The 18,579-nt window shown below is 31.7% G+C and overlaps 1 pseudogene; it reads left to right on the top strand.

Annotated features, from left to right (window-relative positions):
- On the top strand, positions 1-6,024 carry LOC114723841 (cytochrome P450 71A1-like; annotated as a pseudogene).
- The last annotated feature ends 12,555 nt before the right edge of the window (positions 6,025-18,579 follow it).

The following is an 18,579-nucleotide window of genomic DNA, read 5'->3' as shown; positions in this document are numbered from 1 at the left end:
GCTACGAGAAGGAAGGAGTTGAAAGGAGCAGGTTTGTCTTTATTTTCCTTTAAGATAAAGTTCCTTATTTGATGACTTGGTTGGATTTGATTTTTTTCCTTTTTCGGTTTAATCATTTAAAATGCTATCTTAAATCGAAGCTGACTTTTCAGACACAAATATATGTATACCCATCAAAACTTCATTTACTTCTTTTTAAAGGAAAAAAATGTTAAATTAAACTAAATGCTTCGGAATTTTAGACTACGCATAAATAACTTTCTTAATTATTAAAACTTAATAAATCAACCCCATGAATTTTCAGGCACGGATAACCATCAACCATCATTCATATATCTCTTGAATATATATATATATATATATATATTTTGCATATAATTCTCCTTTTTTTTTGTTTAATATAGTTTAAACACGCACGCATACAAGTATGTTAATGTCAGATTTGAGTTTGGAATCTCATCCAAACATGATAGTGGTGCTACCACAGGAGCAGCAGCTTGTTGTTAACATATCCTCGTAAACCATAAGTTATATATAGATAACACTCTAAACTTTGAGCTCTATATATATATATATATATATATATGCATATAATTAATAAACAAAATTAGTAATAAAAGGAGTTGTATATCTACATAAATATAAAAGTTTGAGAGTATTCATTATAGCGCTTTACAAATTAGAGAGATTATTTATACATGACATAGTTTAAGGGCTTATGTATATTTTATGCAAAAAATTAATATATCATGAGAAAATGACACAAAAATGACACATAAATTTAGAAATCCCCATTTGGTCACTTAAATAATAAAAATCCCCTTTTGAGCACAAATGACCAAATTGAAATTTTGAAATTTACTGAAAAGATCAAATTTCGCTTTTTTTTTTTTAAAAAACTATCAAGCACTCTCACCGGCTGGTTGGTCATCGGAGCTCTAGTGGCAACAGCTACCACTGGAGTTCAAGGGGGTAGCTGGTCGCTTGAGCTTCGTCGCCTGGCCGACGACTAGCAACTATTTTTTTTTGAAATTTTTTTAAGTTTAGTAGTGCGATTAACAAATTCTTTAATGTGATTAACAAGTTTAGTATAGCATTTAACAACAGATTTTTAAAAAAATTCAAAAATTGGCATTTGTACTACTTTAATAACTTGGTTAACAAGTTCTTTAATACTATTAATAAGTTTAGTATAACGGTTAACAGTTTTTTTAAAAAATTCAAATATTGACACTTCCACAATTGAGTAAAGTGGTTAATAAATCATGTAACGATATTAACAACTCTCATAGTATCATTAACAACTCTAATAACAAGTCAAGTAATAATATTAACAACTCTCATAACCATAATGTCATGAAAATTTTTTGTCATGCAATCTTTATAAGAAGCTAATATTAAAAACATCAACCTTCATTGGAAATTTTGTTAATGGCATTATAGGAATTGTAAATATTATTACATGACTTGTTAACCACATCATTGAAGCTGTAAAAATACCACTTTTGAATTTTCTTAAATCTATTGTTATCTACTATACCGAACTTGTTAATACGTTAAAGAACTTATTAACCATATTCTAAAGTTGTAAAAATGTCAATTTTTGAATTCCTTAGAAAACTTGTTAAACACTATAATAAACTTGTTAATCAAATTAAAGAACTTGTTAATCACATTATTGGAATTGAAAAAATTCTAAAAAAATTGTCGTTGGTCATAAGAGCTATCAGCAGTTAGGGTGGCTATCGGCACTGGAGCTCCAGCAACTAGCTGGCTGGTCAGAGTGCTTGATAGTTTTTTTTTATTTAAAAAAAGGGTAATTTGGTGTTTTTAATAAATTTCAAAATCCCAATTTGGTCATGTGTACTTAAATTGGGATTTTCATTATTTAAGTGACCAGATTTGGATTTCTAAATTTAAGTGTCATTTGCGTCATTTTCCCCATATCATGGGCCCTAAGGGTAGTAAATGGGGTTCAATTACGCAACAAAACAAAATAGGTGGACACTGTCACACTGCTTCTATGATTAATTAATTATTACTAAACCAAATCTAACAACTAATTCATAGGAAACTAGGAACTCAACTTTGGTTGTTGTTTTTTCTTAAGGCACATTTATCCTTTTATTAGGGTAATCCTACTTGAGACACTGTCAGGTACTAAATATGGATACTTCTCCCAGCGGGTATTGGATCCTTGATTTATCATATTGTGGAAGACTACCCTTTCCACTACAGCTGAGAATACATGCCAACTCACGGGTTGCAGGCTAGCCCGTCACAACTTGAGGGTTATGTAGTGTGGGCTAGAGTAGCCCGTAAAAATACAAGCTGAAAAAAATACCAACTCTAACCCACTATTGTGGGTTGGTAGGGCCATCTTTTTTGTTTTTTAATTCTCAATTTTTAAACTTTATTTTTATTTAATTTTTTAAATTAATAAATAGTGATTCAAAATTTTAAAAGCAATCACAAGTATAAATTATATTTAACCACACTTAAAATAGTCAATACAAATATAAAACAATACATTACAACTATGTTACATGATTAACCCTTCAACATCAACTCATCAAGTGATAACAACTTTTTCACACAAATACCATGTTTGATATGAAAAACTATCTCTTAATAAATTAGAAGTGCATCTATCTAATTCTTTTTTTAAAGTCCATTCACCATATTTTTCTAGAACACTTTTTTTTCATAATAAATATTGTCTTATATTTTATTCTAGTTGTTAAATTTTTGTTATCAATATAGTATGCTTATTTTTTAAAAATATTTTTTGTTTTGATACATAACATGAAAATTGAAATGTAAATGAGGAAAGAAAATTTTCAAATAGAATCCAGTAACACATTATTTATGTGAAAATTTTTTTTTATAAAAAAAGTGACAAGTTAGGGAGTCAACCTGCCAATCTGCAGGCTAGCCCATCACAACCCGTGGGTTATGCGGTGTAAGCTAGAGTAGCCTACCAAATGCCAACTATAACCCGCTTTTTTATGACGGGTTGGTGAGTTGGCCTGTGGGACCCAACCCATGTTCCTAATTCTACCTCCTATTAGACCCAATAATTATTAACTATTATGCATATGGTTTTCACTTAGTACTAGCTTTAAATTGTGGGCTCATAAAATCACCAAATTAGATTTTCTTTTGGGTCGAGACCAAATTAGATTTACACCACCTAATAAATTCCGAATATAATGTATACTCTCTTCCATTTAATTAAGGAAGGTTCACTCTCAAACTAATTTTAGCGAATTGAAGGTAGGATTCACATGGACAGCACGTCCTGCCTGATATGAAATATGAAGCATTGAGAATAAGAAGTAAGAATTATAATTGAGATTGAAAAAGAAAGGCAAATCTGTGGAGGTGGAATTGGAGAATACCACAGACCACTTCTCCTCGTGGCATTCCCCAATCCCACCCACATATGTTTGTCAAATTCTATGTAATAAGTAATTTTTCATGCTAAATACGTTTTTAATAGATTTTTTAAATCATAATTTCAATCCTTACCCCTAATTTTTAATACCTCGTAGCAAACAGAGCCATGGGTTATGATTAAATGTTGGAGACTACATTTATATGCACTACATCGATCCTAAATATAAGATCCAATTAACTAATTAGGAGAGATTAAGGGATCTAAATAAATTACTTTAAAATATTTATATTTGTCACTTTTTTCTAAACTAATTTGTCTAACTTATAAAACAATATATAATCTAATGATACATATAAATATTAAAGAGAAAACATATAACATATGCTAAATTAAGTCATTTATTTAGCTTCATTATATCTCCTCCAAATTATTAGTCAATTGGATTTTATATTAGGGACGAAGATAATATATATGTGTCATGTCCTTAAGCACATGCATTGCCAAAGTAGTTTCTAAAGATCAGTTTGTTGATGATCCTATTCAAGGTTGCATGGGATGCTTAACGAGTTGCAAGCCATGATGGGTAGCTTCTTCTTGTCAGATTATATTCATTTCACTGGGTGGATAGACAGACTCAAAGGATTGACCAGTTGGCTTGAGATGAATTACAAGGAGTTAGATGCATTTTATAAAGAAGTCATTGATGATCATCTTGATCCTCAAAGGCATAAGCCACAAGAAGAAGATATAATTGATGTCTTGCTTCACCTCAAGAAGCAGGGAGAGTTTTCTTTCCATCTCACTTTGGAGCACATCAAAGCTTTACTCATGGTAATTCTCCAATTTTATTTTATTTTATTTTATTTTTTATAAATCCCCAAAGCCATAATACTCCTCTAGTCCTTAATATAGGATCCAATTGTTGAGTTGATTTTGATTCTAAATATAAGACCTATTTCTCATATTTATTAATTTTTCTTAAATTATTCCTATAGATACTTCCTCAACCATAATCAAGTAGAAAAGAGAGAGGGGATATTAAGGAAGATGACGGTGTTTTAGGAAAAACATGTCATATTCTTATAATTAACTAACTTACCTAACTTCCTTAATCTAATCAAATTAGTTAAATAGGCCTTATATTAAGGACCAAAGAAGTAATATATAACTAAATACACCAATAAGAATTGGTAAAAAGTCGGTTAATAACCCATAAAGTTGTAAGTTCAAATCTCACTGCTGATGATGCGAGAAACTTGTTGATAGTTGAAAAGGAAAAAGAGGATATACTACCTCTAATTCCTAAGATAAGAGCTATTTGGGATAGGATTTGACCCTAAATATAATACTTTTATTCATTTTATTTCTTACATTGATCATGTTGCCCAAACTAAAGTACTACCTCTGGTCCTAATTATAAGATCTTGTTTATAGACTATAAATAAAATCTTATAATTAGGATTGGTGGTAGTACATAACTCATAAATTAATATAGTTTAATGTTCGACATGAAGATTTTAGAGATATCATGTCACATTTGCTACAATTAAGTAATCCGTTCGCTTAACTTCCTTAATTTATACAAATTGATTAAATAGCTTTTATATTAACAAATGAGAGATCACTATAATTCTCATTGCATCTCATTCGGGTGAAATGAACAATTAAAAGCTTAGCAAACTCATAAAGTGAATTGGTATGCTTATTTTACTTTATATAGAAGAAAACCAAAATGGGCTTTACATAAAGAAAGATATTTTCTTCCATAAAATGCTTGAATCCTACTATATTTTCTTTCTTCCTATGATAAAACAAGATATATTGTGCAGGACATACTCGTAGCAGTAACAGATACAAGCGCAACAACATCAATTTGGGCTATGACCCAACTAATGAAAAACCCAAGAGTGACGCAGAAAGTTCAAGAGGAGGTTAGAAGTATATGTGGCTCAAAAGGTTTCATAGAAGAACGTGACATTCAAAAGCTTACGTATCTAAAGGTAGTGGTAAAAGAGGCATGAGATTGCATCCACCAGCGCCACTGCTTGTTATGAGACAAACAAACAAGAAATGCATCATTGAAGGGTATGATATTCCAGCTAAGACACTAGTTTATGTAAATGCATGGGCTATTCATAGAGACCCTGAGGCTTGGAAAGACCCAGAAGTGTTCAATCCTGAGAGATTCATGGATAATGCCATAGATTTTAAGGGACAAGATTTTGAGTTGATTCCGTTTGGTGCAGGAAGAAGAATTTGCCCGGGTTTAACAATGGGAGTTGCCACTGTGGAACTCATCCTTGCTAATCTTGCTTATTCATTTAACTGGGAAATGCCTAATGGGATTAAAAGGGAAGATATAGACTTTGAGGTGTTAACAGGAATTACCCAGCACAAGAAAAATCCTCTTTGCCTTGTGGCCAAGAACCATCTGTTTTAGTGTTCTAAAAGGCTGCTAGCATGTTTCAAACATATATGCATGATTATGGTTCTCTCTTATTTGTGTTTTCCATGTTTTCAGTGTTACGTTAAAGGAAGTATATGTATGTATTGTGTCTCCGATTTGGTGTATAAGAACCATACATATTAATATTTCACAAGTCTCTAATATGGATGTTACTTTTCTAAAATATCTCCTAATTATACTCAATCAACTGGATAATTTGAGGGGAAAATTATAAATTTAAGAGACAAAATTAATTTAAATTTTATATTTAGAATGAAAACAAATCCCTTGACTAGCTCCTACATAGATTTAAGAGCAAAGGGAGGTAGCATATTAAATGTAAGTATATATTTAGAACCAAATTAAACCCTTCAACTAATTTCTACATTCAGGAGAGATATATATATATATATATATATATATATATAAAGTTAGATTAAAGTATTCATTTGGTCTTTTAATTTTATACAAAGTTTCAATCTGATCCCTTAACTTTGAAAAGAATATTTTTAGCCCTTTAACCCTAAAATCATTAGTTTTAAATGATATTTTTGTAATAATCAAGGTTGTTTAAAAAATCAAATACAATATGTTAGTATTTATAAATATTCAAGATCTTAATATTATCATTTTTTGTTAATGGTTTCAGGACTAAAGAATCAAAAATATGTTTTTTTAAAGTTAAAGGACCAAGTTGAAATGTTGTACAAATGATTAAAAGTATATTTTAACTCAAAATTATCTATTAATGTTTATAATAGGGTTTTCATCAATACTCTCTTGTATGTTATAATGAGCTTTCTGGAAGAATTATAGTCTTATGGTGGTCTTATCTGTCAAGCTGTACCAAAGAGCAAGTGAGCCTTTTATGATCAAATATTTAGTTTTTAACCCCAGATTATGAAGAAAAATCACGCCCTTGGCTTTATCTTGGTTGGGTGTTTAATCATCTTCCTTAATTGTCTGTCTAGACTATTGGCACCTAAATGAATTTCATGTCTAGTGTCAAGATAAATAATTCTAGAAATAAGAAGAGTCACAAACTTAGTTTCATAAGATTTGATATAATGATACTATCATAAACGTTATAACAGAAAGTTAAATGAAAATCAATATTAAAAGGATTGAATAGTTAAGAAAAAATAGATTAATATATAAATTAATATGAAAGAAGTTTAGAAATTCACCTTGTGATGCTGAACTTTATCTTTTCATTGTAGAGCTATAAGTGATATGAAATGAGTCAACTAAGAAATTGAAGTAATCTTGTATTACTTCACTTTCCTCACAATATAAATAACATGCCAATGTGAGTGAGAGGTGAATTATAAGATTAACTAAATGGTGGAGAAATGATAATGAGAATCGGGAAAGGTGAAAAGTGTAATGACTGACCTTCCAAAACCTATTTACATTAAATCAAATACTTTAGTTGAAAGATTAACCATCATAGGAAAAACCTATTTACATTAAATCAAATACTTTAGTTGAAAGATTAACCATAATAGGAAAAAAAACTTTAAAATCATAAAACCACTATGAAAGATTAACCATAATAGAAAGAAAGAAACCTTGAAATCATAAAACTACTATGATAGATAAAAACAACTAAACTTATGTCACAAGCAACCCATGTTAAGAAGGCTCTACACATCTAGCATGGTTTAATGATAAAGCACTATCTTGTTTAAATATATAGAGACTGTTTATAACAATCCTTAACTTAAGCCATGGATTTTTAAAGTCCAGAAATAACAGTTAACCATAAGCCCAAAAAAAATCATACATTCAAACATAAAATTTATAAATCCTTCCAAAATAAACTATCGAGCCCCATTAATCAAAAGTCAACATTTTTAAAAGAGTATCACATGTAAAGTCTTAAAGGCCTTTGGCCTTCTAATAGCACTCTTAGCAATTAGTAAAAATAAAAAAGTCTTAGTTTAAAAATCAAAGTGAATGAGCTCTATGTGGCAATATATAATAAATCAATCCATAAAACAAAAGGAGGGAGGTTATACAAGCTATAATAGCATAATAAGTCTTCAGAGCCTTTTCTGATAGACCAGTACCTGAACTATCACCTGAAGACATTAGAAACCACGGGTGAGACAAAAAGCCTTAGTACTCAACTTTCCAACTGATCATACACACTAACATGTGCTTGTAAGGTGTTAAGTAGGGCAGTTATCAAATCTCAATATATATATTAATAGAATTTTAAAGCATATATGCAAAGAAAATCTTAATCATACAAACCCTCCCTATAGGGCTAACATCCAAGCCACCTAAGTCTATCCTTTACTATAACGGATTAATCAGACATATGGGCCTATCCCTCACTCTAGGAAATAAATAAGGAGCCCCAAGGACCTATCCCTTACTACAGGGAACAAAAGAAGCTAACCAATATGCACCAATGGTGGCCGTACCATGTAGCAGAACAAGACTCAACTTAAAATCCAACAACATCCAATCAATCACAATATAACTAGAAATATAATCCTCTTTTCTCAACATAATCCATAAGATATAAATCATATTTTTTTCAAACTTCTCATCACAATTCCAAAAGACCTATAAGAAAATTTTCATAACTAAAAAAGTATAACATATCTTATCAAGTTTCAAATAGCATGGCATTATTTCAAAATAGTAAAATACTTACAAATAACATGCTAGCACATATAATAAGTGGAAAGTGGTTACTTTTGTCCAAAACGATGAAAAAGATTACCACAAGATCAACCCTATACTCAAACCAATAATCGAATAATTAATCTACACAATTAATATAATCACATATTAATATAAGCTAATTAATTAATTAATTAATTAGCTTACATATATGTTAAAGTTTCTAAATTCCCAAAAGTCTCATAACCTAAAATTAAGTATTTTGACAGTAACTTGCAATTTTTTAATAACTAGATTACTCATTTACAACCTCCTAATTGTTTACTTTAATAAAACAAATTTTCCAAAATTCTCAAATATGACATTATTGTGTCTTAAATTCTAAAATCTCATTTTAAGTTAAACAGTCAAAACTAAACCATCAAAAATTTAATAGAGCCTTAAATATTCATAAATAAATAATCTAATCAAAATTTCCATAGCATAAATATTATATTTCTCACAAATAATAGAATTTTTAGCTAAAATAATTATTTTAAAATCTCAAATCACCCAATAAATAAAATTAAATTGATAGAAATGATCTACTAAAATAGTTTTATAATATTATAATTATCAATTATCAAAACTTAATACTTGCTCCAGATTCTAGACTAAAAAATCTTCTCTAAACAGTATAAAATTACTTTTATTTGATAAATCTAAATGAATAGAACAACTTTAACATAAATATAGAAAAACATTATTTATTTTGCCCTACTATTCAAAAGTTGTGATCATTTCAAGTCAAGGTTCTTACAGTTTTTTCATTAGAGAATTAATTTTTAGAATTATTATTACCGCTAACCAGTACTATCACATGATCAATAACACGTGGTCTCAAGAAATTATTACCTGACTTATTTATAACTAATATCCTAGTGAAAGCCTAAGCAAACCAAAAGCTATGTTTTGCCAAAATATTATACTTATTGTCGATATATTTTTGTTAATATGACTTGATTTAATTGATTTGTATTTATCTCTTGATTTATTATTTATTATTAGGATTCATTATTCATTTCTCTTGTATATATTGATGATTCACCTCCAATATCTTCTCTCCTTTTCTATTTCTAACATGGCATTAGAGCCCTAATTTTTTTCTTTATCCAACCACACGCTTGTCCTTTCCTTCATAGTTCATCTGGTTCTGTCTAGATTACATTGTTTTGCATTGCTTTTGCTATCACATGCCTCCACACAATCAATTGGGACTTTTGTAGTGCCTTCCTGAGATGGCTTTCATTACCTGTGGCCAAACTTCAAAATCTTCCAATAATCACCCTCACTCTACTCATTCTTTTGATCAATGTCCCTATATTGAGTGCTACACTTGTCAAAAGAAGGAACATATTGCTGCAAATTGTCCTGTCATGTTCTATCGCTATTGTAAGAAGACTGGGCATCTTATTGACTAATGCCTCATGCTCTCCTAAGTCTGATCAAGGAAGATGAAGTTAGCCCCGTTCCAGTGATGGAGCTTTTACCATTGCTGTTAATTCCACTCTAGGATCCACCATTGTAGATGTTGAGGCTTTACTCCAAGAGCTTTTCTCTGGTACTTCTTGTCCATCTACTACTTCTAGCCCACTTGTTACTTTAGCTATTCCCTTAGGTACTTCCTAGTTCTTTGACTTTGCTTGTTGCAATCACATGACTAGTCAAGAAATTTTTTTCATCTAGGTCAAAAAATACTACTATTGATCTTATCTATACTATTGACAATTCCCCGAAAAAAGTGCCTGTTAGTCATGTCAATATTGTTTCTTTGCCCTTTTTGTCTCTTCATGACACTTACTTACTTTGTCCTTGCTATTAATTTTAATCTCATCTCTATTGGACAACTTGTTGATATGGGTTATAATGTATTATTCACCAAACAGGTTGTGTTGTGATGGATTCTCAAACATGACAGGTTATCAAAGTGGGCATAAGGCTGGTTGTATGTTTAAGATCAACTTATTACATCTCCCTGAAGTCACTTCTCCTGAATTGTGTGTTGCTCCCACATCCTTTCCCCTTGATTTATGGTTCTTGCTCATCCCTCTTAAATAAATTTTGTCCTTTAATTTCTAGCAATCTCTTAGGTCGAATCGATGATGAGTCTTTACGTTGTATTTTATGTCAAACTATAAAATAGCCTGCTTTATCATTTTATAAAAATGATTCTATTGTTAATGTGATTTTTGATTTGGTTCATTCAAATATTTGGGGCTACAACTGCTCCCTCTATGGGAGGAGGTTGATATTTTCTCATTTTTGTTGATGATTATTCATGCTATACTTGGATAAATCTAATGAAAAACCAATCTGAGTTGCCTGATATTTATGTTAAATTTACTCCTATGATTCAAATTCAATTTCTAAAGGTTATAAAAGTCTTTTGTTGTGATAATGCTTTAGAATACCATGATTCTAAACTGCTCAAATTTCTTGATGAATAGGGCACCATCTCTCAGTAGTCCTACCCTTACATATCTCAACAAAATGGTCGGGCTAAATGTAAACACCTCTATATTCTTGATTTTGTTAGAGCCTTGCTTATTTCCTCTTCTTATCCTAATCGTTTTTGGGGTGAAGCATTATTGACTACTATTTACTGCATCAATAGAGTCCCTACACTAGTTCTTGGTAACATCTCGCCTTTTGAGTATCTTCATGGTACACCTCCTAACTGTAGTCTTATACAAGTCTTTGTTTGTGTCTTTTCTATCCTAACTATGGTCTTATAAGCTCATGCTTGTGTTTGTTTCTTCCTTGGTTATGATCTAGAACATAAGGGTGACTGCTGCTAGGAGCCTATGTCTCGTTGCATTCGTGTCTCCTATCATGTTTTTTTGGAACATATGAAGTTCTCATCTTTGATTGACATTTCTTCACTTTCTCGTTCTTTTCTTTCTATTTATACATATACATCTATTGATTTTTTTCCTAGTGACTCAGGTATAGACTTACCTACTTAGCTCATTCATATGCCCACAGTGCCCACTCTAGATGAGCCTATTGTCTCAATCCTCTTGCACAAGTTATACCTACAGAGCTTGTATCATCTAACATCATTCGACCTACCTGTGTAAGTGATCCTCCTTCCTATTTTAATGATTATCACTATTTCCCCACCATCCTCCAATTTGAGGAACCATAATCCTATAAAAAAGCCTCTTGTGATCCCCTTTGGCAGCAAACTATGGATGAAGAACTATAGGCCTTAAGAAAACGCACACTTGGGATCTTGTTAATCTTCACCGTGGTAAGACTCAGGTTGGGTGCAGATAGGTATATAATGATAAGACTAACTTAAATGGCTCTCTTAACTAACAAAAGGCATTTTTGGCAGCTAGGGATTTACACAGGAGTATGGCATTGATTATGAGGAGACTTTTGCTTCTATTGCTTATATTATATCTCTTCACAGCCGTCTTGCAATTATTGCTATTAAGCACTGAACTCTCTATTAGATAGATGTCAAGAATGCCTTTTTGAATGGAGATTTAGAGGAGGAAGCTTATATGAAGGCCCCTCCCGGGTATCCTCATCTGTGAGGCAAGGTTTGTCATTTACTTTAAGCCCTTTATGGGGTAGAGCATGCCCCTCGAGCTTGGTTTGCTAAGTTTAGTAATGCCATAAACCCTCTCAGCTTGAATTGTAGCCCTTATGCCTTTGCTTTTTTTTGTTTGGAGTAGTGACTGAGGTATTGTTCTACTTCTCTTGTATGATTGTCACATGTAGTGATCTAATAAGAGTTTACGAGCTTAAAACTTACCTGGGGAAAAATTTGAGATGAAGAATTTTAGAAGAGCCAATTATTTTCTTTGTCTTAAGGTATATTATAGGGAGAGTGGTATGTCTCTTTCGTAGGTCAAGTATTCCTCTAATTTGATATTTGAGCATTTCACACTAATGACGCAGTTGAAAACACTCCTACTAAGCCCAATGCTCACTTTGTTTCTACTGATGAAACTTTGTTGGAGAACCCTACACATTACTGGTAGTTGGTTAGAGGACCCATCTATCTTATGCTAACTTGTCCAGACATTGCTTACACGATTCACATTGTTTGTTCATGTTTGAGCCTAAAACTATTCATTATGTAGTTGTTCTTCAAATTCTTCAGTATGGCACAAGAACCTTGTATCATAGCATTCATTTTTTTGTCAGATCTTCTCTCACTTTACGAGCCTACTTCAATGCTAATTGGGCAAGTGACCATGCTGATCGTCGGTCTACTATTGGGTTTTATGTATTTCCTGGTGACTCTTTTATCTATCATAGCATTCTTTAGTTTGGCATAGGAACCTTGTATCATAGCATTCATTTTTTTTGTCAGATCTTCTGTCACTTTACGAGCCTGCTTTAATGCTAATTGGGTAGGTGACCATGCTGATCGTCGGTCTACTATTGGGTTTTGTGTATTTCCTAGTGACTCTTTTATCTCTTAAAGGAGTAAGAAACAAACTCTAGCCTCCTAGTCCAGTGCTGAGTCAAAATATCATGCATTAGTAGATACTACTATTGAGGTTCTTTGGCTGCGCTAGCTGCTTGATGATTTAGGAGCTTCGCAAACATCCTCTACTGACATACTCCTTCGGTCTTAAATATAAGACCCATTTTATAGTGTATATAAGGGTCTTATATTCAGGACCGTAGGAGTCTATTGTGATAGTCAAGTAGCTATAAAGATTGCACACAGTGATGTGTTCCATGAGCAAACAAAACATATCAAAATTGATTGTCATGTCACTCAGCAACATATTGTTCGAGGCATGATCAAACTTGTCCCCATTCGAACGAAGCTCCAACCCATTGATATGTTTACTAAATCTTTTAATCCTAGACACTTTCAATTTTTAGTAGACAAACTCAATCTACTTTCTCTCAAGCCATCTTGAGTTTGACGGGGGTGTTGATATATTTTGTTGATATATTTTATTGATATGATTTGGATTTATCTCTTGATTTATTATTTTTTTATTAGGATTTATTATTCCTTTCTCTTGTATATATTGATGTACTCATATTATTTCAGAATACACATATAATATTCATCTCCAATATTTTATCTCTTTCTTTGCTTTTCTTTTAATAAGAAACTGGATAGCATATTAAACTATCAGGAAAACAACAAGAGTTCTTTAGTCACATTCATCAAGCTCCACCTCTTGATTTAGAGTTAGTGGCTGATTAAGGAGACACCAACTACCCTCTTACTTATGAGAAAATTTAGCTAATCTATTAGCAAAAGTGAGTTCATTTCTGCCTACATGATAAATCTTTACTTGCCAGTCTTATAAGTAAGAAATATAATACTCTCTATTATATCCCTAAAGGGTAATTATGATTACAACCCCTTAAAATGATAATAACTGCTTCAATACAATCACAAAAAATATCAATTTTTTAACCCTTTTTGCGAACACAAATTAAGCCCATCAAGAATTCTGAGTACCTCCGCAACCATAGACCGTATTGACGCCAGCTTGCTGCTAAAGCCATATAGCCATTGGCTTTTAGCATCTTTCTTAGTTTCCAACACAATAAATATATATATTGTTTAAATGTTTTGAAAAATATACATTTTTCAAAATTACATGTCCTTGTTCTATACTCTTCTGATCCTTAAAATATAATCTATTTAACAATTTTGATTAAATTAAAAAAGTTAGTTAAGTTATGTAATGATCATAAATATGCATATGTTTTTCAAAATACCCTCTATTAAAAATTCTTTGAAAAACTGACATTTCAAAAAATATTTGAAATTATTTTTAAAAAAATATAAAGTGGTAAAATTGATATATGTATGGAATTAATGAAGTACTCACTCACTTTATAAAATATATAGTTGCATTATTAATGAGTTATAAGTTTTAGTGTGGTATTTAATTATTTAATAGAGATAATTCAAAAAAAATATAAATATAAGAAATAAATCATATATTTAAGATTAAAATCAACCTTCTAATTAAATTCTATATTAAAGATCAAAAGAGTGGTAATTTTGTTAGCTTAGCCCCACGCCCACCCATGGGACGACCTTGAGCTTAAGATCCATGTAATCCCAGTTGTCGTTGATTGGGTAAGAATTAATTAGGTGGGACCCTATTCTCTGAATCAGTGAATCAGTACAAACAGATTCATAATCACGTGAGAAGTTCCCTCGCAGTCCCCAAAATCTCCACTGCCAAAGTCCTAAGGTGGCCGCTTGGACATGGTAATGTTAACACCCAATCCGAACCGCTCCATGTCTTTTTAACATCCGCTTAAAAATGTGTTTGGAATAACAGTGACATAAGTAATTTTTTTTCAATCTGACTTTTACAGAAGTCAGATTGAGTAAAAGTCAGATAGGGTAATGTGATTTATATTTGGATTATGTTTTGGAAAAAAGTCAGCTTGAGAAGCTGAAACTTGCTTGGATGATAAATGTACAAATAAGTTTAGATGTAAAATGACCTAAAAGGACATGAATTTTATTAAATAGTACATATCTAATATTAGATATATATAATGTGACTATTTTTTAAGAAGTAAGGAAAATAAAATTATTAAAAGTAAAGAAATTTAATTTATTATTAGAAAGAAATTATATATATAATGTGACCATTTCAAAAGAAGTAATGAAAATAAGATTATTAAAAATGAGAAAATTTAATTTATTATTAAAAAGAAATTATATATATAATGTGACAACTTTAAAAGAAGTATTGAAAATAAAAGTATTAAAAATAAAAAAAATTTAAGTTATTATTAGAAGGAAATTGAAAAATAATAAAATACTTAATTAAATATATGTAATGGATAAATATATAAATTAGAAATCGTACAAACATAGTATTTTTAAACTAAATACATCATATAACTAATTGGATGCCATGCTTAATACAATTTGGTCTCTGATTGTGTCACGCACATAATTCATTTGTCTTGATCTATGTAAATTTGAAGAGGATGTCTCACCAGCTTGATCATCATTGTCTTCGTCAATTGTACTTTTCGATTGAGCTTGTATGAAATTTCTATCAGTTTCAGAATTTCTTCAGAGAAAATTATGTATAGCCATTGTAGCACAAACTATTTGGACTTGAGTTTTATACTTGTATTTGGGCATCTTCTCTAAGATGCAAAACTTATTCTTCCACACCCCAAAAGTCCTTTCAATAGTGCACTTCAAACTTGAATGATAATAATTGAAGACTTCGTTATAATTTTCAAATCCCAATTGTCGTCTAAAGTCTGGAAGGTGATAGCGCTCACATTTGTATGAACCAAGATATCCTGGTGGTGTTGGATAGCTAGCGTCGACCAAATAATACTTCCTTGATAAATCATGAAATTATGTTGACATTGTGAAATTAATGCAAATATAAAATGAATTCGACGTCATTAAAATGGAAGCTAATGAAAATATACCTTAAGGTGGATGAGGGAAATCCAAGGCTGGAGTTGAGACAGCAATGTTAAACACATGAGCATTATGTGCGGTACCTTCCCATCTCACCAACACAAAAGTAAAGCACATATCCCAATCACATACAGTCATGACATTTTGTGTCGGATATCCCTTTCTCCCAATATATTTGTCTTGCTTTGAAAGACTCACCACACATCGTACGTGAGTGCCATCAGTTGCTCCTATTGCATCATTGAAATATGACAAATATCATTTATCGTTTTTTATTTTTGGGTCAGTTACAGAAAACATAGGATCGAGTGGTTTGACATATTCCCTGGATTGACTAAGGCAAGCCTGTAATACTCTATGAAAATTCCTATACATTGTCTATGACTAACTGTGTTAAAAAACATACCAACAATTTCTTCCACTCTCAGGTATTTCAAATTTTTTAAACCATGTTTGACTAGTTTAGAGCATAATCGCATGAACATTTCTTTTTCCATTCGAAACATGTCATAACACTGGACTTAATGCTCTTGCAAAATTTCTTGCACCCATAAATTACCTGTTTACTGACTAGTTCTTCATGGCACTTTGCACACATAAGGCATCACATATTGACTCACCAATACAACTACCTCTTCATACTATGTTATCTCTTCATCTAAAAAGTAAATCAATTGAGATTGTTCATCTTCCTCTGATCCCTCTTGAGATTGTTCATCTTCTTCCATCCACTCAAACGTAAATTGATTGTTCCAATTTGCCATAGATAATGTCACCTATGAGTGTGGTTAAATTCAACTGTAAGAATTTTTTTAAGTGACAAATAAATAATTTTTTTGCTGTTAAACATGCAAACACATAAAAATCAGTCTAAAAACATTCATAAGCTGCAATTACCACTATAAACAACACATGTAACTTAGAATCATTCGAAGACATTCATGATTAGTCAACAAGTTACATAATTTCATAGTTCCACGAGCATTAACTTAAAAATATCTAATAACAACTCTGGTTCGAGTTAGACAAAATAAAGTCATAACATGTGTCCTAAAATATAGTTCAAACAGGGGGGTTTCAACCATGATGGTGGATTGTATGCCATATCCTGTAGCCATGCAACCAAGTATTCCTACTGTCCTTTTAGTGAAACAATCATTTCCCGAAGACTCTTGTGCAACAGAAGTCTTAAGCACCGATTTCAAAAATCAGAGTTACTTGCAATTTCCTCAAGGCAGAGCACTTTGGTTGTAACCTCAAAAATTGATACCTCCTTTATTTTGTTTAGACCTGTCATTCTATCCTTAGATGCAATAGCTATTTCACTAACTAAATTTGCGATTTGTCTTGAGGTTGGAATTTTTTGCCTTTTCTTCCTATTAGACCCTTCACCTCTCTTCCTCTTCCTATGGCTTCCTGAACCACTAGGTGCAGTATTTGTTGTTAAGTTCATGCCTGCCAGCTCATCCGTAACTCCTATACTGGTACCTCCAAGATCTTCTTCGCTATCCCCCGATCCTTCAAGTAGCTTTGTATCGACTCTATACATATTCTCTTCGCCATCCTCTTGTGTCTGAGGTTGGGTTAAAGATGGTGCCAACATATCCTCTCCAGATGCTATCACACCCTTGAAAATTGTGTTTAATTCATGAGCAAACTTCAACTCCTCGTACCTAAACTTTACATACTGGGGATTCTCCTGCAAGAATATAATCAACAAAAATGAAAGCCTATGACAAATAATAACACAACTCATAACTTAAGATTAACAATTATATACCAATTTTTTCTTCTCCCACCACTCATTTGTTGCCATCATTGTATTGTTTGTAGGGTCCCAACCTACACCAGTCTCTTTGGTTAAATTAACCCATGTCCTCTAATCCTTCTTGAAGCTATCGAGCCTATTTTTCAATTGCTTCCTCTCATATGATTCTCCTGTTTTTGCATTGAATGCAGAGTGAATGTTGTTCCACCCAAGCTTTGAAAATGATGTTCCTTGATGATTTTTCTGGTAGATTTGCTCCATGCATTCTTTAAGTAACACTCCGTGGTGCGTGTATCCCACATTGCCTTACCTTTTTCTTTGTTCATAATTCTATTAGAAAATGTCAATCAGGAATGCAGAAGGGAGTTATAGTGAACCAGAGCACTTTTCTTCCAACAATGTAGAAATATTATACAAATTCAACAATCTTAAATGAGAAGCATTTCACAAACAACACTAGTGGCAGCAAGAAGCATTTCCCATGATTAAAGGGGGAAAAAACAGAGAACCGTGCAAAACTTTGCAGGAGTAAATTCCAAATGTATGGACTTCTTCGGCTGTGTTTAAAAGGGTTTTGAGGTTTTAGTTTCTGATTCAGCATTTCTCACTCACATTCGCCCCAATCCATCACACTCTTCGTCTTCTCCTTTAATCAAAGATTTTTTTCCCACTCCATGACATTATAGAATACAATTGTATAGATTGAAATATGATAAAAAAAAAAAACAGAGACAAATACCAACAATATATATATTTCACATAAATTATTCAACAAAACATATTTGCGAGATATAAATTTTTTGTAATGTTGGTTCATACAAATACCACACTATCATTCTCTCACCTTCAGGTGCTTTCTCTTTTCCCAATCTTCTTATTTTTCT

This window comes from Neltuma alba, unplaced genomic scaffold (genome assembly GCF_004799145.2).
Source record: "Neltuma alba isolate B1F8T4 unplaced genomic scaffold, ASM479914v2 tig00012157_pilon, whole genome shotgun sequence".
In the NCBI taxonomy this organism is placed as follows: Eukaryota; Viridiplantae; Streptophyta; class Magnoliopsida; order Fabales; family Fabaceae; genus Neltuma; species Neltuma alba.
This window is presented reverse-complemented; position numbering and strand designations above follow the sequence as displayed.